Genomic DNA, 27,621 nt, shown 5'->3' on the forward strand with positions numbered 1-27,621 from the left:
CCCCCCCCCCCCCCCCTTTGCACACACCAAACATTTGAAAAAGGGGAATAACATCAAATGGGCTTTCACAAAACAGCCTTCAAGGAAAACCATGCATTGGAGGCAGCAGCCACAGTGACGCTGTCACAGAAAGCAAGAAGGGGAGAGTGAAGAGCAGTGCCCGATGGAGGGAGCAGAGCATTGCAATGCAATCTGAGCTGGAGCAATAGGTACTGAGCCAGGGGTTCAGGGGAACGTGCAGTTTGGGCTTGTTCTGCCTGTACATAGAGAGGGAACAGAGCAAGGCTGGAGGGAAGCCGGGGAGGGAGGGAGGCAACCACCTCTGAAACAGCAGGGAAGCATTTTTACAAGAGGCTGCAGACACTGGTATTTGGTCAGGTGTTGTGAGCTCCCATCCAAGTCCTAGCTCAGACCTGGCCACAAGCTTTTTAATAGCCCCGTGCCCTTCGCTCTCCAGCTCAATCCACAGCACAAACTCATCTACAGGTCTGAGCTATGTCTTCCCACTTTGCACAAGTCACTGCTGCAAACCAAAGTTTTACCCTTGACTTGAAGGGCAGCAGGGCTGGGCCCTCTTAGAGCCGTCATTACACCTTTGGGCGATCCGTTTCTAAATATATCAAATATAATTGTAATCTATTTGCAACACCAGGCTCTTTTCTTGGGCAATGGGATAATGCTAGTTTTCTGGAAGCCCTATTATTAGTTTCTCAAACAAAACAATGCCAAGGTCTCGGTCCTTTTGTGTCAATATGAAATAACAGGGAATAATTAGCAGGAATCATCCTTTTTGAACTGACCTTTCTGTAATAGCCCCAGGTCTCCAAACACAAGCTCTGTTTCAAGCTGCAACTCATAGCCTAAATCATCCTAAATAATGCTGAAATATCCGCAGTATTTATGTAGGGCTTAACAAAGATGCAAAACAGAAGCATGCCATTCAGTGTAAATTGTGCAGGAAATGAAGACGGCAAAAGAAAGGGTAAGGAAAGACAAAGTTAAGTTGCAGTGAGTAGCATCATATTAAAAGGTTAATCTTCTGTATTGTGATATTTTCTTGAGGGCACCAATCCGTGCTTTCTGAGTGCCTTTGACATAATCCTCAGATACTCGTGAGTGCAGCAACACAATTTAAAATGCCCAATCGCTCATGACTTAGGTAATTTAAAAAATATCTATATATATCCATTTGCCTCACTGAAAACAAATCCACACACTTAAATTCTCCCCTATTTCCACACTCCCAGGCAGCAAAGTGATGAGCTTTATAATGTGCTCAGGTGTTCATCAGGGTCTAGATACTTTGAGTCTTTATGTATTGCATGTTGGGCGTTAGGAGCTGGGGGTGATCTCTAGGCGTTCATTTGTAAGGTCCACATTTTCTACCTTTTACTTGTCTAAAAGCAATGAACTCCTGCCAGAAACCCTAAATCCAAACATGCTTGAACCCTGGGGAGAGAGAAGATTTGTCTCTCTACTTGGGGTGGGAGCCATCTCCATCGGTCATACTGTGAATGGGCTTGTTTCTCATCTGGTGTAACAGGCGCTATGCCATCACAGCTGGGCAGTGATCATGTTGGTTGTATTTGTTCCTAGGTGTTTATTGCACTCGCCCTTTTCCATCTCATAGTTCTTTTAAGGCGGGGGAAAAAGGGACAGGCACACACACACGCATAGTTGTTCTTTGGTGACATTTCATCAAATGATGGAAGCACATTTGCAGCCAAGAGATCTGCAGTAGCATAGTGCCTGAGCAGAAGTCACTCTTTCTTTGCTCACAGCTGGCATTGACATATAGCCTGAAGGAGCTATCAGGATACAAAGCTAAAGATGGTTAAAGACATTAAAAATTATAAGATGTGGGCACCCTCTGCACTGGGAACATCATCGGTGAGGAGGATGCATTTTGATGTATGGGGCTAAAGAGAAATTCTGCTGATGTTACAGATTGCAGCTCTCCAACCACAGATATGTTAAAGATACATGAAAAAATATACGTGTATATGCAACTAACATGCCTTTTCTTGTTGGTCTTTATTGACTCTTTCTTCAAAAAAAAATATTACCAATAAATATAATAGGCTGCCCGCATCTTTCTTTCTGGGTGAATTATAGCTCCCGTGGGGGTATTTATCACTGAGTGCAATGATTGGGTTGATCATACCAGTGATCTGTTCAGTGCTTGACTTCACTTCCCAGCAGGCTATTGAACATCCTTCTCTTGTCTCAGGGCTGCCAGCATTTGCAAGGTCCTGCCATGGGGTTCTGCTAAGCTAAATAATAAATATCCCACTTAGGAAAAGATTGTAAATCTTACCACTGGGCTGGAAAGAATTTGCATTTCTGCATTTGTTGAGATTGGTGCTGCATAAGTCTTGATAATTTACTTGTGTAGGCAGGGAATAGACTCGGTCCTAATGTAAGAACTTCTCTCTAATCAGATGCACTGTTGTTCTGTGCATCGTACGTGAGGGGACCGGGCACCGGGATGCAGAATAAGAAACTGAGGGCTGAGCCAGGTGAAAAATACACCTCCCCCCATAAAAAAGCAATTAAAGAAGTCGATAATATTGACATAAGCTGTAATTAAAAATGGCTGCAATAATCATACATAGAAAAGCCATAAGACGCCAGTTAGGGTAAATAGAAAAGGCAAGACACGTTGGAATATTGTTTTTTTTTCTGTTCGTCTAGAGCCAGCTAGTATAGCTGCAGTGGAAAGGGGTGCGAGGAGTATTTAGTGCTCTGAGCATGTGCCCTGTAACCTATCCTAGGTCCAGAGGTGGAACAGGTTACATTTCTGTCTCTCAACCCAGAGCAGGAGGGCTCTGGAGAAAGGTAGCGTCTGCCCCTCCACTGCTGAGAGAACATTCAACAGTGACATTTTTCCTCGAGTTGTTCTGCAGAAAAAACCCTCTCCCCGTTTTTAGCGAGCAATGGGCAGCATGTAAAACAAACAGAGCTGCACGCCTCCTTTCAAAGCGAGGTGTGCGAGGCCCTTTCTGATCGAAACTGGGCTCCAGCCGTAGGGGCTGTTGACACGCTCGACACGAGATAGGAATCAAAGCTCGAAGAGAGGAGGAAGACAAAAAGCAGAAGCCTTGGCAGTTCGGGTTGCCACATTTCATTCTCTCTGACGTCAGTTTTATACTGATGTAACTCTGCAGAGCTCGGTGCAATGACTCCTCACTTGTACTGCTGTCAGAACCTGCAGGCTTCGCTTTCCTTCATTATAGTCTACCTCCTGCTTGCAAAATCATGTTCATTAACATCGCTGCAATTGGGTTAAGCAATCCATTGGCTGTCCAGGCAATTAGTTTTCCCAGGTTTTCTCATTTAATGCCTTCATCAACGACCAAGAAGGTGGCATAGAGTGCACCCTCAGCAAGTTTGCAGATGACACTAATCTGGGGGGAGTAGTAGATGCACTGGAAGGTCGGGCTAGGATTCAGAGTGACCTAGACAAATTGGAGGGTTGGGCCAAAAGAAAGCTCATGAGGTTCAGCAAGGACACGTGCAAAGTCCTGCACTTAGGAGGTTGCAATCCCCTGCACCAGTACAGGTGGGGACTGACTGGCTGGGCAGCAGCTTGCAGAAGAGGCCCTGGGGGCTACAGAGGACAGTAAGTTGAATGTGAACCAGCAGTGTGCCCTTGTCGCCAAGAAGGTTAACAGCATCTGGGCTGCATTGGTAGGAGCATTGCCAGCACGTCAAGGAAGTGATTCAGCACTGGGGAGGCCACATCTGGAGTCCAGTTTTGGGCCCCCCAGTACAGAAAGGGAGTGGACAAATTCGAGAGAGTCCAGTGGAGGGCAATGAAAATGGCTCGAGGGCTGGGGAATATGGCTTGTGAGGAGAAGCTGAGGGAATTGGGCTGATTTAGTGTAAAGAAGAGAAGCCTGAGGGGGATTTGATAGCAGCCTTCAACTCCCTGCAGAGGGGTTGCAAAGAGGATGGAGCTGGACTGTCCTCAGTGGTGGCAGATGACAGAAGGAGCAATGGGCTCAAGTTGTAGCAAGGATTAGGTTAGATATTAGGAAGAATTTTCTCACTGGGAGGGTAGTAACACACTGGAAGAAGTCACCCAGAGAAGTTGTGGACTCTCCATCCTTGGTGGTTTTTAAAACCCGGCTAGACAAAGTCTTGGCTGGGATGATGGAGTTGGGGCTGGTCCTGCTCTGAGCAGGGGGTTGGACTAGATGTGACGTCCTGAGGGCCCTTCCAGCCCTCATTTTTTATTATTCTATGTATCTGGGCATGGGGTCTGCCTGGGGCTCTGGGTTATGATATGGGATATGTTTATCCTGATTACGAGTTAGACTCAAAAGCCCACAGAGGTCAGTGGAAAAGCTCACATTAGCCTCAGCTGGTTTTGGCCCAGGCCCTGTATGAACCAATATATGTTATGTCATTGGGCTAACTGGATGGGAAAGGACTTCTGCATTAGCATGTGTATGTGCTCCTGTGTTTTAAATGCATGTCAGGGCATGCATTTGATGCTCCGGATGAAAGGCTTTTGATGAACGGCAACTAAGACTCCAGAGTAAGGCATTGTCCTCTGTCACCATCCCTGCAAAATGCACCTAAACCTGAGCGGGCCTGAACAGCAGAGCATCACCTGCACTGCCATAATGCAGGGCTAGAGAGATGTTTCTAAATGCAGGGGAAGCAGGGCATGGCAGACTTTTCTTCTGAAAGAATGAAAAGTTGTCCAGGATAGTCTCTCTTACCTGGGTGGGGAGTATTTACTTTGTATCTTTGATCTCCTCCTGGTGGTAACAATTCACAGAATAATTTTCTGTGCAAACAAGAACAAGAGAGGGAAAAAGAGAGAGGAGGTGCAGATATTTTTTGAATACGCAGGGTTTTATTGTGACTTAACAACCTGCCTAGGCTAAAGCCCAGCTCACATCCACACTGGCAAAGGAGGAAACAGTGACTTAGGACTGCTTTCCCCCAAATGTAGGGGGGAAGGAATAAGTGACTTCTTTCCTTCATCCATCCAGGTACCCTGAGTCCTAGGCCTCCCCCCTTTCCAAGCCCTGAACCTGCACCTTGCTTCTGGAGTATTGAACGAGCCCCCGTCATCTGCACATCTCCGGGGCCGGATGCAGCACCGGGCAAGATGTGGGTGCCATGCAACTCAGGGAGGGTTCGGAGAGTCTAGCCAACAACCCCAAAAATCATAGCTCTATTTTTTTAATGCCTTTCACTCAGCATCTTAGAGGCCGAAACCTCTGATTTCATGTCCTTGTGGTTTTATTCAAACAAATAATTTCAAATTCTGATAGAAAACCATATTTACTCCTACGCAGGATGGCTTGGGCATAGGCTTGTGCCCTTAACCTTGCTCTGACACTAATTTGCCTATTTTTTGTTTTAAATAAGGTGTCCTTACTGGCTTGACTCTGCCTGGCAGTGACTCAGGGATGTTCTTGTGAAGCAACTTTTTGTGACGGAAACTTCTTGGCTGTTGGGCAGGAATTTCCAACCGTGTTGCTTGCAGTTTGGGCTCACGCCCCCACCCCCTCCCCACCTTTCCCATTAAGCTTGTTTTAATTTCATCTTCTCCTGATGTTTAAACATGCTTCGTGCTTTAGTATTGAAGTGCAAAGTGTCACATGCTTTTTATGCGGCGCTACTAATAGCAGCCCATAGACCGGTGGGGTTTGCTAGAGAGAAATATCTTGGTCGTTCTTAGCTGGCTGGCTCACGGGGGCAAACCGTGACCACCTAGGGCAGGCAAAGGGGAGGAAGGAAGGAAAGACTTGCTTGATTAACTGTAGGAAGTTAAAGTCCCAGTCGGGAGCTTTTTGGAAGAACTCTCATTGACTTCGCTAAGCTCTGAATCCCGTCCCTGAACAGCAGGTAGCGAAGAAATGGGGAATGTAAGACGTAACGCTGAAGTGTTGGTAGCTGTGAAGATGAGAGAGCTGCAAGGTCGCGTTTGTGGCACTGCTGTGTAGTGAGCTCCCAGGAAGAGCCGGCTCTACATGTAAGTGTGGTTTGGGAACACAGCTCCCGATTTTAACTCAGGGGCTAATATAGCAGGTCTAGAAGAGCTGTCCTCATTCCCTGCTTATGCATTGCAAGGGAGGAGGGCAGAGATAGCTCCCCTGCACTGCGGGCCTTTGGGGAACAGGAGGGTTGGGGCGAAGCTCTTCTTATACCATCCATTAGAGCTGAGATCGGAGTCAATAAAGTTGCAGAATAACAGTGAGGTAATAAAGTTCACCGGGCCTAGCGCTCCTGACCCCCAAGCAAACATCTCGCAGCCGCAAAAGGTTCGTCCTTTTTCTTTCAGAACAAAATGTGAAGCCTCCTATAGAAAGGTGACTTCAGGAGCACCAGCGAGCACACTGTAGCTGCTTCTTAATTACAAGAGTTGAGCAGACTCAAGCCCCGAATCTGATACACCTCAGCCCTTGGGGAGAGTCTGGATCTGGCTCCAGAACCCAGGTCCACCGATCTGGTGGTTTTGGAGAGTTTATTGGGTAAATACCAAGTCTGATGTTGCAGCTTTCATGCAGGCAAGGACCCCCACTGACGTCAATGGGAGGGTTGCCTGCGTCAGGATTGCAGCGAGGGTCCGGTGTTAATAGATAAAGCTGAACCTTCCCTATTGATCCATGTACAGAATGATTGCAGGACACGGCCAACATTAATCACAGTCACATTGCCCGGGAGCCGGGTTTCTATGTGGATATGACACGTTGTCATATTACACAGCACAATTAACGGGAAATCAGCACATCCCGTGGACCGGAGTTTAAGAAGCGATGACCACCCCTTGCTCCTGTTCACCTCATCTGGAGTTGCAGATTCTTTGCACTTCTGATAAAACAAAAAAAATGAGGCTTTTCCTGAAGGAAAAAAAAAAGTCTGCTTGATTCTTATCTCATTGGGATTCATTGCACTGACTATAGCTGGAGTCTCTTCCGATTTGCGCTACTGTAAGCGAGGTCAGAATCGAGCCCACTTTATTTATAGTGACATAACACAGTTCATTCCTCAGCTGCGGTAGAAATGCTCGGTGCTGAGGGTTTTGCTCTTGGTGGCTAGTTCTCCAGTATTACACCTGACGTTGGAAATTTTTAAGTGGAGTGTTAGTCGTTTTTCAAGCATGAATAAATTGATTCAATAACTGAATAAATCTGATGCATCTTTTTAAATGGAAAACTGACATAATTTTCCTACAGATATCTGCTAATAAAGCATATTTAATCTCCTAATCCATTCTTGCTTTTGCTAAGTGCCTCTTAGAATGTATAAAAATATTGAATCGATAGCAAAATGGTATATAAAAAGGAGGACAAGCTATTAGAAATAGTGTGAGAGCAATCTCTTTCAATGGCTTTTTAGTGGGCTCAGATTTCTGGTTCCAAAAAGACTCATTTCCAAAGTTGAGCCACAGTGGTGAGTTAGCAAAAACACAGATGTCCTCCCAATCTCAGAGGGGAAGCAGGTGTAGCTAGCCACCTGGCTGGAGGTGTTTCTTGAAGTCAATTCTCTGCTATCGTTTTTATTTTTAGAACACGGATACGGTTTTTCCCCTATCTCTGCAGAAATAAATGAGTAGTGGGGACGCGTGGGCAGGACAGAACTACATTTTAGTTTCTCACTCAAAGCAATCCCTGCAAGCTCTACTGCAGCATCCGCAACAACAGTTCGTTTTTTAATGGCAGTATGGCAATGTTGTCATTTATTTATTTATTTTATTTTGGGGGGGAAAAAGCTTGCCCAGCCCTTTCTCCAAAAACACTGCAACCACCATCCGATCAATGCAATTCTCTCGTGTGAGCTAATTTAACAAATGGTTCCTTTCCAGGCTGTGAAGAATTGTTTCTTTCCTAATAATTCTGCCAATTTGCTTAACTTTCCCAGATTGCAAACAGCCCTGCTCTGAACACATTTTTCTAAATGAACCTCCAGACGATTCCAGGGAAGGGAAGGGGGAAGGAGAATGACTTGCGAGGAAGAAAGCACATGCTCTTTTAATTTTGACCTTTGGGCCAGCATTTAAATTTGCCTGCAAGGGAAGCGGCATCCAACCCGGTTTTGCCCGAGGGATTTCCAAATCCCTGTTGCCCATAGCGATTCTCGTGTGATACCTTCCCTAAATGAGTTAACAATGCTTCTATTAGCAGGTTGCAGTCCCTCTCACTGATAGCGCTACAGTCCTTTTCTATATATAACTATGCGGTACGGCGTGGCCGTGACAAGCATTGTGGTCTTGAGGAGTGCTCCAGAAGTAGCTAATGGCAGAGAAATGGGAAATGTAGATGGATAATACAAACGTTTGATCAAGGAGGAGAAGAAATGTAAACCATGTTAAAGGTAAATGCCAGCCTATTTAAAGACAATGTTGACTATTGATTTTTAGCTGAGACTATCTCTTTAAAGGATTGAAAGCATTGCGTTAGATACAAATGTCTGAAACGCAGACGGGAGGGAGAGCTTTCTGGAGAGCAAAACCAAGCCTTTATGAAACCTTTGGGACCAGCGCCGTGGATTATTCCTTTTACCTCAAAGACTATCCTACAACCCCTTTAAGCCAAGAAGCCTCTCTCCAAGTAAACAAAGGGCAAGAAGGCACTTGGAAATAATGATGAGCCACGAGTTGATGAGCAACGTGGTATTTGTGTCTCTGGTGTCTCTCCGTGAAAAATGAGCGCTCGCGTGTTGCCGGTGATTTGTTGCATAAATATTAAACCTCGTCCAAGTTTTTTATTCTCCTTCCAGCTCATTGTTCACTGTTATACCCTTGTACAATTCAAGCTCATTAAGTAGCATTCACTCTCCCTGCAGGCTGCTCTATAAATCTGATATGTATGTACACTCTTCCGGCACACAATATACTGGATCTGCATAGGGACATAACCAGACTAAGGTGAACGTGCTAAGCGGTGCTAGTAGGACAGGGCCAGGCATGTAGCTTATCATCTGCAAGAAAAGTGAAGCAACACATCTTTCTTTGAACATGCAGGACCACAAACACATGGGAATTTTCCACTGGGTGTCATTGTCTGTGCAATACAATAGGTTATGACTTTACATTATATTCAAAGCCTTTAACAAAAAAACTTTTCTAGACGAAAAATGTTTACTTTGAGCTTTCCTTCTTCCTGGTGGTTCCTCCCATGAAAATTATCTAGAACCTCATAAATAACATCCCATGTCAGATATCCCAAGGCTCAGTTAGGAATTATCCCTTTCAGTTTCTGGTTTTATTTATTATGGCAACCATGTTCACGCTTGCTGCTATAGGAAAACGGCAGTACAAGCCCTTTGCATCATTATTTCGATGATGCAAAGGACCCAGTCCTGCAGTTGCAGCCCAGCAAACTTCTTGTTACACGAGGCATTTTGCTGGCTTTAGAAACGAAAGATCCTATCGCATGCAATATAGTGCCAGTTAGCACAAAAAAAAAGGCATAACTAGGGATCTAAAGGGCGAATTATTGAATTATTACACTTGTACACAGACAGAAAGAGAAAAAGTCCCCACCAAGGAAAGAACATCCCTCTTCCAATCACTTTCCTCTCAAGATCCCAACCAAGCAATCATCCACATGAATGTTTGAGGCTTGAATTTTAACATGGCTATGCACACTAATGTCACTGTGTTTGTTTTTCTACCTGCAAATCAATTGTGCACAACGCAGCTTCATTTCTGTGCCCAGGCCTGATAATTTCTTGTGAAAGCTTGGCAGGCAATAGCAAACATCTTTGTATTTGTGAGTTGCACGTAGTCCCTGGACACTTTTTGTGAAAACAGATTTGTTGGGAAGACGCTGTGTGTGTTTGTGGGGGGTGTGCGTGCATTGTAAAGTTTACATTATTTCACATCCCACCAGTGTGTTTCAGCTTGGCTGTAGGTAAGCTACGCACAACTGTAGCTAATCCACACATCCATTACTCATGAATTTATAGTGTCAGTATAGGGCCATTGAATGAAAGCAGAATCCTTCATATATCTATATTTATCTAGATATAGATATATGTTCCAATATATGTATGTGCATTATGTGTATATGTATACATATGTGTGTGTGTGTGTATAATATCTATATATGTATAGGCTATATATCTATACATGATAGATCATATCATGTATATATGATAGATATAGCTAATACACACGCATACACACGTAAGTATTGGAACTTAAAGACTCCAGATGCCACTTCAAGGCTTTATACAACTGTTCAAAATATTTTTTTCTTAACTAAATGTACTTCTGGACTGAAGAGCTCTTTTTGCTTATTTGGTAAGATCCAATAAGTCATCTCTCCTACAATCCAGGCCGCCTAAAGTGTTCAAGGATAGCACATTTTAGGATACCTTAAATGCCTGTGAATAACCCTTGAGAATAACTGGTAAGTGGTGTCAAACAATTCGTTTCACTTAAGCGCTAGCCAGTTATCAAATGACAAAGCTATCCGATCACTACCAACCCACTTTGGATTTGAACAAGGAGCAAACGGATAAAAAATCCTAAACACACCCACCAGACTCCTACATTTTCCAGCTACATCCTTTCATGCACATTTAGGACTTCAGTTGAAAGATCATTGCAAGGTTTAAAAGGCTAGTTACCATCCTACTGTGGCAGAAAACTCAAGTTGTAGCATTTTCTGGCTGTTGATATATTCTGAATACAGCACAGCACAGTACTGCTGCCTGGGGTTGCTTTCTGATTAAATGTATTATTTCAATAAGGAGGACTTATGACAGCATTAAGTGACAGATTATACAATTTTTGGATGTGATGTTCATCTGAATTTTATTTTCTGATGTTTTGACTCATTGACTTGATATGTCTCTATTATGCACACACCTCTCGAGATCTTTCTGGCAACGATTATACATTGCGTTGAGCTAGTGAATAAAGCCACCACAGGAACGGCTTTTGCAGATCACAGTCATATCATTTTCACTCTCATTGTCCCACAAATGCTGGAAGTTATATGGAGAGTGTGGCATGCACTGGCAGATCGTGGAGACCAGATCTGTGTAAGGATCGTACGACTTATTCCTGATGGTTCTTGGGGATTAAACTTTAGCACCAACGTATTTTTAGTTCCCAGATGTGCTCCAGCATGTGTGTCACACAACAGCAACACAGGGTGAGCACTTTCCTTAATACAGATGTCACACCAGTTTATCTAAATTATTGACTCACAATCTGTCATTCGTCTTTCCTGTTCAGTTTACTGCTGTGTTTTTGACACCCAGCCCTAACCAAATCGACAACTTCTTCTAGCTCAATTGAAACCATAAGTAATTGTTGGTTATATGCAGAACAACTTTCTCATCTCCCTCCTGGAATTGAGCGTCCATGTGATTGAGTCAGTGCTCTGGGCACCTCATTTTAAACCCAGAACGTTGCCTCCGGTAGCACGGCACAGTAAATCAAAAGTCAGGGTATCTTTCCGCCATCTGAAAATATATGACCAAATTATCATGTCCTATTGCTTATTCTGAACAATAAGAAAGCCCCAATCCATGTGTTCGACTGCAGAGTCAGCACTCCTTCGCCTTTACTAATGCCTTCCAAAATCTGCAAAATGTAGCCTATTCCGTGTATTCTCTGTACAGAGGCTCCCAGTGGTCTTGTGTATCAAATAAAGGTCTCATTACTTAGTTTCTAGATCCATCATGACATTGCTCTCATTTATCATCCTGTTCTTAGAGCGTGTTCTCTAAACCATTAGGACTTTCTCACCCCTCCACCCCCTCAATTAGGAATTCACACCCTTGCAGTATTTTTCCTCTTCCAAACTGCTAACTTTTTGTCCTCCCAGAGGCTGGTGAAAAGGTACAGCTGCGGGTGTCAAAACCATTGGTACGTGCTCTAGTGCTGGACTGTCCAGCTTCAGTGATTGCCGCTCTATTTAAGGGCTGGGTCTTTGTGCGGATGGACTGTCCATGTACATTTCAACGGTGCATCGTCCGAGACGAACAGAACTTCTCATACTTAAAGACAATACTATTGACGGCGCATAAAGGCATGGCTGCAGCTTGGATGGTGGACAAACATCCCTCGATGCTGAATAGCGCGTTGTCTTTTGAGGGGTACCTCTCAGGGTCTTCTCTGTGTCCCATAAGCTTCTACTGACCTCAACAAAAGGTTTGGCCTTGACCTCTGGAGTGGGAGGAGGAGCGGCTGGATATAAATGTAGGTAGGATGGATGTAAATGTACCAGCCCATGAATTGTGACCTATGTGCCAGACCTGATGTTCACAACGACCAGATCTCTTTTAGCAACCAGCCTTCGCGGCTTACGGCCTTAGCTAGTTTGACCCGCAACTTTTCTCTTTCTTTAAGAGACGGATGCCGTGTCTAGGAGGAATTCGCAGCTCCGCACTAGTCAGTCATGGTTGCCCAGCACATAAGGATGCACAGCTCCATGCACAGATTAAACCAACCTACAAAATCCACCATGGCCAGTATGAGAAGAGTGCTGTAGGCCTGTGTTTGTGTCCATGAGGATAAAGAGATAAATAGCACTTAGGACCGTGAAGCACATTGCCTCCATTTCTCATCTTTATCCCATCCACTTTAAACAGCAGGCCTGCTCAGGTGGACAGGAGAGCCCGACCCAACCGGAGAGGCCTGAGGCAGGGACTGCCCTACAGGTCCGAGGGAACAATTCTTCCCTTTCTCCCCCAAATTAAAAAACAGAAACCTGGAGCAACGGATCCACTCATAATTATGACCTGCTTCAGCTTTGGCTTCTGCTCTAGTTCATCTGTTTAGCTGTATCTCTAATATGCTCTGAGCTGCTACGTGGAAAATTCTTTAAAAGGCCAAATTGCCTGAGATTTTTCTTGGAAAGAGCAACCATTATCAACGCTTTCCACCCAGCTTCACATTAGTCACAGCCCAGCTTGTGCTGTGCCCACGCAGCTCTGTTTGCGCTGCATGAGCCAGGCAATTGCTACTTTAACCTAGTAACACACTTTTTAAGGAACCCAAGTGACTCAGTTCAGGCAATAGAGTCTACTGCTCGTTGTGCTGTATGGGACAGGCCTTCGCACCATGAAGAGCAGGGTGAGAGCACACATACAAAACCATTGGCTCGGACTGTTTATTCATTTTAATTAGCCTTTACATTCATATATATAATGATATATAATTAATTTGCAGTTTGACATTTCGGAACAGGTAATTAAACTGGCTCATTGTTGATTAATGGCATTAAAATAAATTATTAGTGTTATCACTGTTAGCGTTATGTTTATTATTACAATTTAGAGAAATGAAAGCAGTTCACTTGCATTAAATTAAACAGGCGAGAACAGATGTAATGTCCCTTACACAACATCTCTTTACCCAGAGAATAAAAGTGATGTTTGTTGTGCCGCACATTTGCCAGGGCTGTACATCACAGGATGTGCCATTCATGCTGTCCACAAAAACCAAATGCTAAGACACAGGTTTCCTATTTGTCTGGACTTAAGCACCTTTTGCACCGTGCAGCGGTCTTCTCAAGGTGGTGCCGATCGCCTGTTGAAGTCCAATCTCAACGTTGCCTATTTAAGTTGGAGAATAGGTTTTCTGAAAAGACCATGCTAGAAGCCCGATACAATCCAATGCAAGAGCAACACTAACAGGATTTATCTCCAAATTGAACAGACACAGAATGAATATAGGACTGGATTTTGCACTTGAGCACACATTTCACATTTGCACACTTGATTTCAGTGTGATTCAAGTGTGCACTTATGTGCTTTGTTCAGCTTGAGACCTGGGCATGCCCTGGGATGCCACAAGTGTCCTCAACTTCCCTTGACACAACTGACCATTTCATTCAGGCAGTGTCTGGACTACAGTCGAAAGGGATCAATCGAATGCCTCACGTCATCAGCAATCTGCTCAAATTCATCATGGCGCAAGGGTGCCCAGAAGAGTCTCAGAATTGGGTCCATGATGGATTTGCACCAATGGCTGGGAAAGGCATCCCACATTAGGCATGTGAAATAGCAATCCTGTCTCTGCACTCCTCCCCCAACAGAGGTTTCCCTGGTGCTAGCTCAGTGATAGCTTCTGGACATATAAATACATTAGCATTAAATAGTGAGAGAGCTAATGTTAAAGGGGCATGCAGTGCAGTTTAATGGATATTATTGCTTAATTATTGAGAGAAGAAGCAACCTGAGGCTGGGGAGATAGAAGAGATGTTCTTGACTTCAACGGAGAGGGTATATTACAACCTGGATTCTTTGCATGGCATGCTTGGGGAGCATCGCTGCCCCTCAAAGCTGCTGAGCCAGTTCTTGCCATCACGGTGGGAGTGGAGGCGGTGCACGAGGAGAGGGAATTACCAGGTATGGTAAATGGTGGCTCAGAGCAAAGCCATGAATGAGAGCTTCAGAAGAGCTAATATCCTCCTGAGACCTTCACTTAGGGATGAAAGGCCTACTCAAAAGGCAGAAACACTTACCGGGGTCACTGGGATGAGGGAAAGCCGTGCTTGGATTTGTAAGTCTTCAGCAAATGCTACAGTAAAAGGAAATAATTAGTGTCTGAGCCTGTTCTGAGTAAGTCCCCGGGAGTTTTGATATTGAATTCAATGGGGACATAATCCAGCCTCTCCCCAGTGCCCCCCACACACATTTGCAAAGTCACTTAGCATTTACAAAAAGACTCCTTCTAGTTACTCCTGATTTGAATTACACTGTTAGCAAAACCCTGTATGAGTGCATGCAAAAGAATACACACTCGCATCCCTTTATTACCCTTTTTTCTCTTTTTTCAAATTAAGATCAAGGCATTATTCCAGCCTTGCCTCAGACCATCCTTACAGAATAGAGCCGGGATCTTTTCACAGTTTCATGTGTTGAGGGTCAAGTGGTCCTTTATGCCCTGCTCCTGCAGCCAACAGAGTTAACCTCTAGGGAAATGTGACCTGGAATGATATCAAGAGCAAGAGGAGAAAACGTTTAGAAAATGTCATATTCCACTCTGATGACCTACCCAATAACCAGTACAAATTATACTTAGACAATGTCTCCTTTAATGTAACCTCAGTTCAGGCTATACAAGACCATAAGGGAGTTTCATGGTTCTCAGGGAGGATTTTAATTTGAATGTGTTGGAAACGGGGGCATTCGCTTTGTTTTCGTGTTATAGCCAAGTGCAAGGATCATACTATGTTACGTGGTGTGGCTGGGGTGTTAGCTATGTTAAATCCATAGTACACTGTGGTTTGGTGCTACAGCCTCTGGTTAGGAATTCCCCAAAAATGGGGTCCATTTATGGATCTGCCAATTCATAGACATTTGAGCTGGAAGGGACCTCGGAAGATCATCGAGTCCTGCCCCCCGCCCCAGGAGCAGGAAGTCAGCTGGGGTCAAAGGATCCCAGCAAGATAGATGTCCAAATTCTTCTTAATAGAGTCCAGAGTAGGTGCTTGCTTGGTATGTAATGTTAGATACAGTATATGGTGTATGATCTCACTCTTTGCCTCTCATTCCCTCCTCTCCATGCTTTGTCCTGTCTGTTAATATAAGCTCTTTGGGGCCCCTCTCTCACTGCTTACCTGTGCAGTGCCCAGAACAGCTGAGCCCTGATACCGGTTGCAGATTCCAGGTACTAGAAGCACTGGTGTCTCCACTGAGATAGGACAAAATGTTTCCACCATCCACTTTGTCTCCAGTGTGTCCACCACTGAAAGTCATCATAATAAATACGTTGGTGATGGTCTTTCCCACCCCATTATCCATCACAGCTCCTAGGCTCTCTGTGACGATGGCTTCACAAGGACATTTCAATTCAACCACTTGCACTTTTTTTTTTTTACTCAGGTAAGCAGTGTTTTTAAAAAAAAAATATATATATAGATTGAAAAATGTTACTTGACCTCTTTAGGAGTCTTCTGTGAGTATTTGTTGGGGAGATGGCATGCACTCCACAGGGCCATTTCACATTGGCTTTCTGTAGTTAAAACCTGCAAAGTGCCGCCTCGGTTACATCTGCATTTCTGATCCAGCATATGGTGAGGTTGTGGTGACAGGCTCCCGTCTCTCTGGAGAGATATCTGTTGCATGGAAAAGGAACACATGTTCTCAAGTCACATGCCAGTCGTTTTAGAGACTCGCAGTTACCTTGGGGCTTTAGGTGCTACTGCAAAGGCAATTATTATTAATAAGGCATACGAAGAAAAGGATAATGCATGTATTAGAAAGTCCCATTTCTCCAAGAAGTTCTGCTGATTTTCTGATATCTGGAGGCAATAAGTCCTGTTCCATTTTTATACGCTCTTTAGTAAAATATGTTTGGAGTTAAATTAGATCATTTTCCATCAGCCAGCTCTTGCACTGTCCTCTTTAGTACTTTCCTCTTTCCTTCCATCCATACCTGTTTTTCTGATGATGACCATTTGGGTTAAAACCTGTGAGGAAAGTAGTGTGGCAAAGCCCCTAATACCAGCTGGTGCTTATGCTATTGGATATTTCTTTGTCCGAAGGGCAAAAAATGCTCAGAACAATGGCCGGCAGCCTGATTAATCAAGGGGACCAGACCTGCATAATGGGTAGGGGCAAAATATCATCTGGTCCTTTCCTTTCTTTTTGATTAATGCTCCTATTCTGGTGAATTTCTGTATTGAGGAATATTGGGCAGCTATGCATGTGGGCTACTTTTGTTTTAAGTAGACATGACACATCTTTCTCCTGCTGCTCATATCTATGAGATTAACTTTAATGCAGACGCATCAGCATCTTTTGAGCCAAGGAATGTATTGGTCTCTTGGCCACTTCTGTCCGGTGTGCTTTTATCCTTAGCAAATTATGTCTGGCTGGGTTTATGATACAGAAATGAGACCACAACCTCCTTTGACCAAAGGAGAAGGCCAGAGTCAGAGTCTCCAGGGGAAAAAAGACTTCTGCTTTATTCATTAAGTGAAGCCTCTGGGAAGAATCTCATCTCTTCTCAACAAATAGTTTGGGTGAAAGGAGGGATGCCAGATATCCCAATTCTCTGCTCTCTTGTGGGTGTATCTTCTCACCCAAATGCTTTAAGCCACCAGTCGGAGAGGTACTATGAGAGTGAGACCAACTCTAGATAATGAGGTGCCCATGGGGTAACTGGAGACAGCAAGACACTTGGAATTATTCCTGTTGTCCGTCTGCCTTATAACTCGAACCGGCGTGTACTTGCAAAACTAAGCTTGCTAAGCTTGTTTATTTAATAGTCAATAATATTTCACAAAACCCCTATGATGGAAAACTGCATAGAGGAGAGGGATTTTTTAAAATAATAGAAATCATTTTTCATTTGCTGTATTACCTTCAGCTGTAATGTCTAGATGTAAGCAATCATATTAAGGGTTTAATTGTTCTAATGAAAGTACCTTTTTGGTATTTGAATCAATTTGTTAAGCCTAGAGGATGGAAAATGTGAATGACAGGGTTTTGCTTCCTGCATCCCCAGAAAAGGAGGCAGAAACTCTCAAGGAATTATCCTGATGGATGAAATATTTAATACGTGATATCGTTATAAATAAACCCAGCGCAGCAGACTGATCAGAAGATAAGGGAGGGGGGTTTCCTTTAGATTTTGGCTTTCACATTCATAAAAAGGGCACAGATTTTCCAGATCTTTGCCCATTAGCAGATGCGTTTGATTTAAAATACGTGCAGTGAACCTGCAGTAAGTGGAATTAAATGGTACGTGTCTGAGCAGAGGGTGGCAATGCAGCAATTGTTTCTTGTTTGAATTATCTGCTGCGTGGTTGGGCACAACTGTAATTGAAACTATAATGTTTCATTTCTTTTAGGCTATTATTTATCTGTAAAGTTCATCCACTGCTGGTCCAAATCCCTCCCAGAAATCATTGACTTTACTTCTGTTCTATTTGGGTTGAATCCATCCTGCTCTATATCAAAGTCATCCTGGATTTTGACCTGGCTTAGCTTCTTCTGGATGGCAGTTCTGATGCTTTCATAAATATGACATTTGTTGCCCCAAAGGCATCTGGTACGTCTGACGCTATGTGGATAACTTTGGACTGAGATGGTGTGCAGCTGGGACAAATGCAGGGCTTAGCAGTTGTGCTTCGCAGGGGGGTGGTTGTGAATGCACCACTGTCTTCAGTTTGACTCCACCTGGGTTCTGCTTCCCCGCTGTTTGGTTTCAGATTGTGATTCAGGGTTCGTGCGAACTTAAACATCAAGCACAGCTGAATCGCTGGTTTTCACATGCGATTTCCGATTAAAACCAGGAATTTGAAAAAGTTTTGATGCTAAACCACTGATCAGCCCTGAGCATCCTGAAATAGCCCCTGGTGGTCTTTTCAATGAGCCTGAGCTGCTAAGTGCAGTGTTTAACAGCCTCTCAGACCAGGAGCAGACTGCAGCTGCTAAAGCCTGGGTCCCCAGATCAAATGCTCCACAGGTCAAAGGGCTTTGAATCCAGGCTGCCCAATCCAGGCGTGGATCCGCCTTTACGCAGCATTTGGGGAAGGGGCAGAGCCAACTTTCCGGCTCTGGGCCATCTCCACCAGCAGTCCAGTCCGTTGGATGTGTTTTGGGGCTTTTCATGGTAAGTATTTGGCCTAACTCCAGAGAAACATTTCTAACCCATGATGAAAAAGCACATCTATTTCGAAGGGCATCATAAGATCCTCTGTCAGCGTAAGTGGGTGCATCTACATGAGGTGCTTTGCTCGAGATTAGAGCGAATTACTGTGCAGTAAGCATCACTGTCTACATACGCAGCTGCTTTCTGGGCAGTAATTTAATCATGAGTAAATTTGCTATCTGCAAATGCAAGTAGCAAATTTACTTGAGATCCCTTACTGCACAGCAGCACAAATGTGCTCCTGGTCAGCCAGGCAGCAGCAGGTAGAAGATGGCTCCCTGCCCCTGGGAGCTGCCCGTTGCCAGTGCAGGCTCCACCACTAGAGCCCAGGCAGGGATTATGTCCTCCTGCCCTGGCAGCATGGAGCTCCCAGATCCCCTCCGTGATCATGGGGCCAGGGCTGGGGGATCCTTATCTCCCAGCACCACCGTCATGGTCGCAATGTCTGAGCCCCGACAAGCTGTCATCTGGCCCCTCGGCTAGCACCCCGGGGGAGCCTAGAGTTCCCCACTGGAGCAGGGCCACAGGGAGCAGGAGCACTCTGTTGCTAGGAGTAGCAAATCTGCTCCCACATCCCTGCACGTGTAGATGTGTGCCCGGGAGAGTTTACTATACAGTACTTTACTCAGTAAACTGCTCCTGGATTATTTGCATGTGTAGATACGCCCAGTAAGTAGACAAATGATCTCTTATAGTGCTTCTTAATCCTGCTTTTATACGATTCCTTGAATTGGAGAGCCTGTAAGATGCCAGTAGATCCACACTGCGGGTCAGGAGGCAAGTACAAGTAAAGCTCTTTAAGTGCTTTAGCTATTCATGCTGCCTCAGTGCAGGAAAATAGCACAGCTTGCAAGGCATAGGGGTGTGGAGGATAGAATAAAAGGAAGGAAATATTGCCTTTCAAATAGCATCGCACTATGCCCAAATGGGCTGCGAGGTATGATGTCATCCTGCTAATACAAAAGCACTGCTGGACAGTCCCAATCAATCTGGCCTCTGAGAGATGAGGCTGTAAAATGCAATCTCTGAGTCTGCAAGTCACCAGGCACCTCACCAGGGTGCATTTGCTCTTGGTAGAAAATAAGCATCCCTTAGTACCACAGTGTCTCTCTTTCTAGGAGTTACCAATGTCCCCCATGTCACAGAGAACACATAGGGTGACGGTTGGGGTTCATCTTTTCCCTGCATTGATTTCTGGCCCGTGGAACAATGGATCCAGACCCCAGTTTAACATGAGACAGCATGGAGGTGGGCCTCTGTAGAGCAATCGGCATCACTTTCCAGATCACTGTTTTCTGTATATATGCCAGATCCCGGCTTGCACATTACTCCCCTCTCACGCAGTGAACACAGGTCTGCCGTGCTTGCTGTATCTGGGTGCTGCATTGCTGGGATGATGCCAGGGTAGCAAATGGATTGTTTCAATCTTGACACGATCCGTTTATAAGCAATTTCTCGTCTGTTTTCACACAATATGGATTAAGAGAGGAAAATTGAAACCGTTTTACTCACCCCTAAAGTCAAACATTTCCAAAGATGATATCAAATTATCCTTCCTATATATCTATAGATAGCTCGATTGCTGGATAGACAGGTGCTTATTTCTGCAGAACGGTAATATTTAACTTCTTAAATTTCAGAATGAGCCAGTCTGAGACAAACAGGGATATTTTCCTTTCAAATAATAGGAAGCACAAAAGCTATGCTCTGTCACAGAATGACTGTTTTACAGAACTGTCATCTTGCAGGGATTGTCCACAAGCCACAGAGCCCCTGAGTGAGAAATCTGCAGCGAGAACGTTATAATAGAAGAGATATTTCTACAAACACTACGGCCAGCCAACCATCTGCATTTAGACCATCAGGATGCTTCGCTTAATGAGTCATGTCTGTTTAAGCAATGCCGTCTTTCTTTCAGCTGTGGCTGTTGCTGAGGCTGGATTGTGATCTGGGGACAGTGAGGAATTTTCTTCCACCTTGTTTGCATTGCTTTCAGAATATTTTCCGTGGAAGATTTAGGATTGTCCTGCATTTAGTTGCTTGCATCAGTAATTGGGTTTCCAGGAATGACATTTTTGTGCCAAGCTGAGCGTTATATTTGGTCCCCAAATACAACCCCATGTTTGACAACTGCGCTGAGCTGGGGAAAACAAAATAGAGCGCTGACTCCAAATGCAAAGGAAAGAGCAGCAAACCCTCTGCAAGAGAAATGCCTTATATCAAAAGGGGCAGAGAGCAGAGCGCGGAGCAAATTGCCCGCTTCAAGGATCCATAGGATCATAAGAACTGTAGGAGCATAGGAAAGTAGGGCTGGAAGGGACCTCACAAGCTCAAGGCAGGGTCACCTCTGGCTAAACCATCCCAGCCAAGTGTCTGCTCTTGAAAACTGGCAAGGATGGCGATACCGCAATTGCTCTTTCAGCTCTTGAGTCTCTCTACTGGTGTCAGTACAGATACACCAGGGACAGCGTAAGCCCACGGCTGAAAGGGGAGGCTGCATTCCTCCTTCGGCTGCCTGAATCCAAGTTTTTTGTGTTTTCCCTTCAAAAGCTGATGACATCACTTATTCCTCCGGGAGCAGAACACGGAGTGCAGAACACTGCGGTTCTGCCGGGCGCGAGTGATGTCATCGCTCTTGCCAGGAAGACGCAGCAAGGCGGACTTGGGGCTTGGTACTAATTTCTCAAATCCTGCAGCACTGAACAAGGCCAGGCTCCAGTTGCAGGGAACGGGAGATTTACCCGAGACAAGACGTCAGGCATACGGCCTGCTGTGCTTTAAAACGTATGACTACCGACACCTCGGTTTTATTCTTCAAGCCCATGCTTTAGAACTAAACCAATTTATGCCATTCCCCCATCTTTGCAAGTTTACTTATTAAAGCCCTTTTGCCCACCCCAGAGTGCAGGATGAATAATTATAGGCAAGGGGTTGCATTTCTCAAAGCAAAAACTGAATGTGTAAGTGCCAGCAAGTGTCTGCAGTGTTGGAAGGAAGAAGTAATTGACATTCCCTGGGGTAAACCTCTTTAAAAATTCGGGACTCGGTTCCTTTGGATTTATTGTCAGTGGCGCAGCGCAGGCACAGAATATGATCATACTAAAAAAAAAGGCAATGAACGTCGAAAACAAATTCAACTCCAGAGTGCCTCTGAAGGCTGAGAGGCAGGAGCCGGCGTGCCCGTGACAGCTTGCTCAGACTGTTTAGTCGCAAGCACTGAGGTAGTGCTCGAAGTGAAATTAGAGCGCCAAAAGCCAATCGCCGGCTTCTAAAGGGTATTGAAATGACTGAACGGGCTCAAATAAAGAGTCAAATATGCCCGTGAAGCCCACGGCATGAGATGCGCGCTCTGCCACGTGCACGGCGCGCCTAGGTGAATAGGAGAGCGTCTTGCTTTATGAGCGGAGGCTGCCTGAATCTCCGCAGTAAACTTACATTATTTGCAGCGGCGCTTAGTGGCGCAGCGCTGATTAACTGCAGGCTCCCAGAGAAATAAGGAATCTACCACCACGTAACGTCAGGAGAAGAGGCCCTGGAGATCCAGCCTGCTCACTCTCCCATCATCCACACCATTACCCCCCCACACCAGACGCTTGATTGAACCCCTTCTTCGTTACCCCAGCAAGAACCCGGGGTCTAAGGGATGACAAAAGAGGAGCTTGCCACTACCTCCTCCACGGCTTCTGCCTTTGAGTTGGACCTGGGGCCTTCCCAAAAGAGGCCGTCGGGGTGTTGATACGCTCCTTTCCTTTATCCCAGCCCTTCACTGCTGCTGCTGCAAACGAATTGGACCTTCTCATCGGGCCCAAGTGCTTTGCTAAATACTTTCAAGGGTGTTGTACCTAAGAACCCAACCCAGGAGCACAAGAGATGTCCTACAAAGTTGAGCCCAAGGTCCACCTACCCCATCTTCTGTCTCATACTGGCAGAGAATGGAAGCTGAGCGAAAGGAGGGTCTATCCAGATGAATCCACCCACCGCCCCTTGCACAGCTTCCTATAAAACAGGAGGTTCAGCTTGAAAGCCTCGTGCTCGTCTTCCTACCCTTTGTAGAGCTTCAGCAAAGGCTCAGGTGTTATTTCTTCATTTAGACATATGTGCACGCACTCAGACTATGCTCTAAGTAAAGTGCATCTCTCTTTATATTCTCAACGGGCGTAACTTTGCCAGCTAGCAAGCGAATGCCCCAGATGCAGCAATGCAATCCGGAATGGCCGGCAGCAGCAAACAGCCAACTCAAAAGCCTCAATCCTTTTCGTCCTTAGGCGATTCCCCAGTCCAGCAACGCCAATGCCTGGGGACGAAGATGGCTTTGTAGAATGACCTCAAGGTCATCACATTGGGTCTGTTGCAGCTGGGAGGGACAGGGGGAAATTAATTGCTGCAGAGCCGCTCTTCATTAATTTTCAGAAATAAATCACATTAATTAGTCCATTTAAGTGGCATTATGAGAATGGTAGGGCTGAGCCAATGCAGCCAAAGGAGTTACACAAAAAGCAAAATCGAGTCTCTCGGAGATGCCCGCTTGCTTCTTTATTCATGGGCTTCAAAGATTCTTGTCTTGCCCTTCAACAGGTTGCAAGCAGGGTTAAAATACGGGCAAGTCACAGCTGAATTTTGCTTCTGAATTTACCTTGAATTATCTCCTTCATTAAACCGGATCACACTTTGCCCCTGCGCTGGGCTGCAGAGCATCTCTGAGCAAGGATGCTGAAGTTCTGCCAGCCTCGTGCATCACTGCAGCTTGGCTAACAGGTTTCAGCAATTTTTAACCATTTCCAATTTAGCTGTTCACTCAGAAGGGGGACCCCCTATGAAAGCTGAGATGTCTGCCTGGACCCAGTGGGGTGATACGAGCATCAAGCTATATAGCCATTGGACACCGGAGATGTCTGAAGGATCCTCAAGTGGATCCTGTCTGGAGCAGATTCCATATTGTCAATATTTTTCAGCCAGAACTAGCAGTTTGAAAGGCCGTCTCCATATGAGGCTACCACAAAACTTCTCCCGCCTCTCCTCCTGTCTACAGACATGTAATTACGTGTCTTGGGGTTTAACTGCTGATGGAGGCACAGTGTTTGATGAACTCGAAGAGCTCATTTTTCAGCAACTGATTCAGGTTTTGCTCATAGCAATGTAAACTCGGCTGCTGTGATTGCAACACTGTGTTAGGTTTGTTGTAGTGACGGAGAAAAACGCTAAGAAAAATCAGGTGCGGTCTGGTTAATGAACTCACAGGCTGTGCCCTGCTTTCTCTATTTCTTCATCTTTAAAATAAGGTGTTTGAGCTTCTACTGCTCCGAAGTCCTACATTTGCAGCAAGGCTCTCGTTCTGAGTGGTTTCGTGTCCCTGGGCTCTTGGCTTATGACCTGGGGAGTAATAACCCACTAGTATTGCAGAGGGGCTGCTTTGCTCTGCAGCTGATAATTCCCTAAAATCATGTCTATGAATCGGAAGCATTTTTTTCCCCTTACATTGGAGGCCCAGGTACACCTGTGATTTTCACACTGCTCATGATCTGCACAGCATGCTATAATTATGAGCATAGCCCAAAGCTTGCCCTTCTGAGACAGAGCTCCTGGAGGACGGATGGAGGTGCACAATATACCACAGGTGTAAAAATCTTCCTTCCACAACCTGCTCAGGCTTTACCCACCAAAGCCCCAAAAGGCAGCAGTAGCAGCAGTTCTGCTTCACGTGCACGTGTGTATGAATGCAAGCACGGGGGGATTATGAACCTGCTCAATAGATGTCTTCCGATGCATGTTAGCGCTCGTGGTCCTGAGCACCCTGTTCACCCCAGTGCAGCGGGTGGTTTTGGAAGCACGTCGCAATGGGCTGGATACAAAAGCAAGTGGCAAGCACCGAGACTTTTCTTTATCCGTCTTCGGAAACACGAAGGGGTTGGCTCAGCAATGACAGTATCCTTGCAGCTCCTGCTGAAGTCAATGGGAGGTTTATGCAATGCAGATGCTGCAGAGTTAGGGTCTGCACAGGATGCAATTAGATTCTGCCCTTAGATCCTTGAACCTTTTGGGGGGGATAAATATCTCTATAGTGAGGACGGCACTTTCCAAGTGAAACAGGTTCAAACCTCTACTGTAATGGCATGATACTGTCTGTGGGGACCTATAGATGCAATGTATGATGCTTATGCCCCGACCCGTGCCTGGGGTGGCAGGGGTGTCTGTATGGCCACTGTGCGCTCACACGTAATTCCCAACCTCGGGTTGAACGTATAATTCTTCCTGTCACATCTGACATTTAGTTGTACAATGATCCTTGCCAGGAAATTGCCATCATTTAAAGTTCTGCTCCCAGCTTCCTTTCTGATTTATATTTTTGTTTTTATCCAATTTTTCTGACTTGTTTTGGTAGGGTGGACAAAATGTTCTCACTCAAGACAGATGACAGCTTGCCGATAAGAGGGCCAACTTATCACCAACCGCTCTGTGCTCGATGATTCTTTCTCAAATGCTTAGTCTGTTGGAACAGCTTTAAAGTCTAATGTGATGTTGTAGGTTTGCCCCAACACAGCTTTCCCTCCTGTATTTCATACTTTATGGCTTCAAGCCTCAGTCCCTTGAGAACAAAGCCCTTCAATCTTTCTCAGATCACCCATGCAAACTCCCCTTTGTTTCTGGAAATAAAAACCTGTACATAAGTGACCTCTTGAAAACTTGCTGTCCTTGACTCTTACCGCAGAAATTGTCCGTCACAGGCACAAAAACATGCATTACAACCAGAATAAACCATCAAATCTTTTCTCAGATAATTAAACCACCATCATAGCAGCTTTCTCGATCGCAGCCTGGGTTCTCAAGTTTGGCCCCAGCAAAAAAACTGCTAAGAAAGAAATCTTCAGGTCCGGTCAGAATTGAAAATTCCCTTTTTTTTATTTCTTGAAGAAAAAGAGTAAGGAAAATGAAGAAATGAGCAAAGGAGGCTGAGGACTAGCTCTGGAGATGAGCCCAGTAGGTTAACAGGACATTACACAGCTGGGTGTAGCTCAGCAAAACAGGATGCTGAATTAGAACTGGGTGAACAACCTGTAATTAGTAAGTTAGGCCACTGAGACTTGGGGCCCTTTCAAAGGTGCAGCCTCCTCGAATGAATTGCATCTCGCCTTCGGCTTGCGAATTGCCTGCAAGGCACAACGTCCTCGCATGGAGTCGGTGGTCAGGACCGTCTCTGGATTCCTCATAGGAAAGGGTTTATCGCCTGCAGATTGTCCATGTATCTATCATTACAAATTCACATTATGTCAAGGAGTAACATGGACCATGCGATGCTGCAGCTCTCCCCTAACTGGGTGATGCTATGTATAGAATTAACCAATGCCAATCTGAATTTCAGAGTGGATGTTCAGCTCCAGTGTTTCAAATTCACCATGCTTTTGAATGCCCATTCAGGCACCTGCGCTACAAATTAATTTGCCGACCCACTCATTCTAGGAAAGCCAGACTATTTGTGGAAAGAGTAGCAGCAGAGTCCCATCAAAATTCAAATTGGATCGCGTATTCGTGAGTCATTTGTTGCAGCGCTCACCTAGCTCTGTACCCAGTGAGCAATTCTTCACTCTTTATATGTCAGCGCAGTACTTAGCCTTGGTCCGTAGAAGCTGGCATCTAGAAAAGAAAAGAGCAGAAATCAAAAGATTGAAATGCGCCCATTGAAATTCATTTGCAATTCTTCCGTTCTCCCAGCTCCCATTGAAATCCATTTGAGTCCTTCCCTTCCCCATGGGAAGATTTTGGCTATCTTTCCTGATTCATAGCAGGGCACTGGGAGAAGCCTAAGTGGCCAGCCAATTTAAGGGAGATGTACAGGATGGGACCAGAAGGAAGCGGTGAGTGAAAACATGAAGCCTCCAAACTAGCTTGGGAACGGGTGGAAAAAATACAATTCTGGTGACTATGGGATAGTCCACGCCATTTCTCCCCGTACGAGAGAAATCACTTGAAGTGGTTCATGGATTCAAAGCACCCTTATGACTGCGTGTGGCTTTTTCACCGCAAAGAAATAAAACAAGTGAAAATACAGGCTGCCGATCATCTGCTACATTGAGCACCACAACTTTCCAGAGGAAGAAAGTTATAGCCTAAAATGTCCCCCAATTCACTGTCCAAACCTCTGAGGCAGTAACTTCTGGGGGCTTTAAGCAGCTGCATTAACTTCCATGGAGGGCACTGTAATTGCTTCTACCATCCTGAATATGTGCATTTTTGTTAATGAATCAGCCATGCATGATCTCTAGGACCGGGATTCAGATATAAACCTGCATGAGTGATTTTGTGAGTGCAGACCTATACCAAGAGCTGTGCCCCAGAGATGTTTTTAGGATGGATGCTTAGTAAAAAGCGTAGCCACGCCGCCTCCTTCTCCTGCACCGCTTGCGTCTTCAGAGAGTTAATTTAATTCCGGCTTTCAGGAGCACTCTTCTGAGATGCCACCAAAAAAAGTCTGCATCTAAGCAGCGGTAACCTTTCCCAAACATCCTTTTCCACCTGACCTAGGCCTTTGCTGTTGCAGTGCGTACTGTGTCAGGGTGTCCCAATGGGCAGAGTGCAGCTGCACATAATAACCTCTGTACCAGAGACAAAATGAGATGTAGCCTTCAGACTCGCTCCTCCACAAACATCAGCAACCCTCTCCCAAGGTCAAATCCCCCCAGCAGCACTAAAGGAGCCTTCAGGGAACCCTACGACTAACGAAGTGTGAAATTCAGGGCTAAACGCTCCTGCTGCAAACAAGGTGCCTCTTTACACATGAACTGGCTATTACCCTGAAATAGGGCAAGTGGCAACTCGTCTTTAAAGGAATCAGCTTCATTTTCTCCTGCCTCTCGGAAACCGCAGCCCTGCCAGTTCCCCGTACTAGTGATGCTGCAGCTTCATACGTCATGCGGATCAGATACCGTTTCAAAACCATATCAGCAAAGGATTCACTTCCCTGCAACTTTTCAGGTTTCTGTGAAGAAGCAATTGAACAAGACACACTCGCTTTTTCATGATGGAGCTACCCTGGTTTC

At 45.2% G+C, this 27,621-nt stretch overlaps 1 long non-coding RNA gene across 15 annotated transcripts in view; it reads left to right on the forward strand.

The window, feature by feature from the left end:
* Positions 1-27,621, forward strand: part of LOC149856776 (uncharacterized) — an 80,410-nt gene that overhangs the window by 23,328 nt on the left and 29,461 nt on the right. The gene's annotated exons all lie outside the window — the stretch shown is intronic.

This window comes from Crocodylus siamensis, chromosome 10 (assembly GCF_052110815.1).
Source record: "Crocodylus siamensis isolate JL-2025a chromosome 10, ASM5211081v1, whole genome shotgun sequence".
Lineage (NCBI taxonomy): Eukaryota > Metazoa > Chordata > Crocodylia > Crocodylidae > Crocodylus > Crocodylus siamensis.